This window comes from Seriola lalandi, unplaced genomic scaffold (assembly GCF_002814215.2).
Source record: "Seriola lalandi dorsalis isolate HSWRI2012SDOR001 ecotype SW California unplaced genomic scaffold, Sedor1 jcf7180002008371, whole genome shotgun sequence".
Lineage (NCBI taxonomy): Eukaryota > Metazoa > Chordata > Actinopteri > Carangiformes > Carangidae > Seriola > Seriola lalandi.
Genome location: NW_019479024.1, coordinates 1 through 1,014, shown reverse-complemented (window position 1 = coordinate 1,014; position 1,014 = coordinate 1). Strand labels below are relative to the sequence as shown.

General features: G+C 52.1%; 1 pseudogene; it reads left to right on the top strand.

Annotated features, from left to right (window-relative positions):
* Positions 1-4: 4 nt before the first annotated feature.
* Positions 5-984, top strand: LOC111672453 (glutamate decarboxylase 1 pseudogene; annotated as a pseudogene).
* Positions 985-1,014: the final 30 nt, after the last annotated feature.

The window sequence follows — 1,014 nt, the reverse complement described above, 5'->3', positions numbered from 1 at the left end:
ATGCTTAGAGAACGCCGAGTATCTCCACGATCAGCTGCAGAGGAGGAGCGACTTTGAGCTGGTCTTTAAAGACAAGGTAAGTTCAGATTCTCCATCTGACTTTTGTTTGGGTGATTGATAAGAATCTAAGTGATGTAATAAAGATGAGCTACAGCTGATGCGACCTGAAGTCTCACGCTCCACGGCGCCGCTGTGACACGTTGGACCGTCTGTGTCTGTCTCATTAACCTCTGACACATGTGTCTCCGCCTCTCTCACAGCCAGAGCACAGTAATGTGTGTTTCTGGTACATCCCCCCCAGTCTGAGAGGCCTGCCGCCTGGACCCGACCGAGACTCCAGACTCCATCAGGTCAGTCCGGGACGCCGCAGAGAGGGAGGGGCTCCGCTGCTGCAGTGATGTCGTATTTACAGTTAGACATGAAACAGTACAGAGATTCAGTACCGTGATAATTAGTGACCAAATGACCACGGTTGTTATCAGTGTTATCATGAGGGACCAGCAGCAGGACTCTGTTTACCTGCTGCACGCCACTCTGTCACGTGATAATCACATGATGACGGTTATAGTAATAATTAAGATTTAACGTTCATTTCTACCGTGATGTAGCGTGACGCGTAACCGTGTGTTTCTAGAGGAGGGGGGTTCTGACGGTGATCTGTCTCTGCAGGTGGCTCCTCGGATCAAAGCCAGGATGATGGAGAAGGGCTCCGTTCTGATTGGCTATCAGCCTTTGGGAGCAAGGGTCAATTTCTTCAGGTGTGTGTTCTCCAACCCTGCCACGCAGCAGGAGGACGTCGACTTCCTGCTGGACGAGATCGCCCGGCTGGGCCGTGACCTATGACCCCTGACAGGACTGTCCGGTCTCACCTGCACTGCTCAGACAGACTTCCTGCTCTGCAGCCGCCACATTACTTTAGCTCATACAGCACTGGTGTCACACAGCTGGAGCACATCTGCAGCTCTGCACAACACGTCAACGAACCCGAACCGTCCCTTTAACATGTTTATTCCC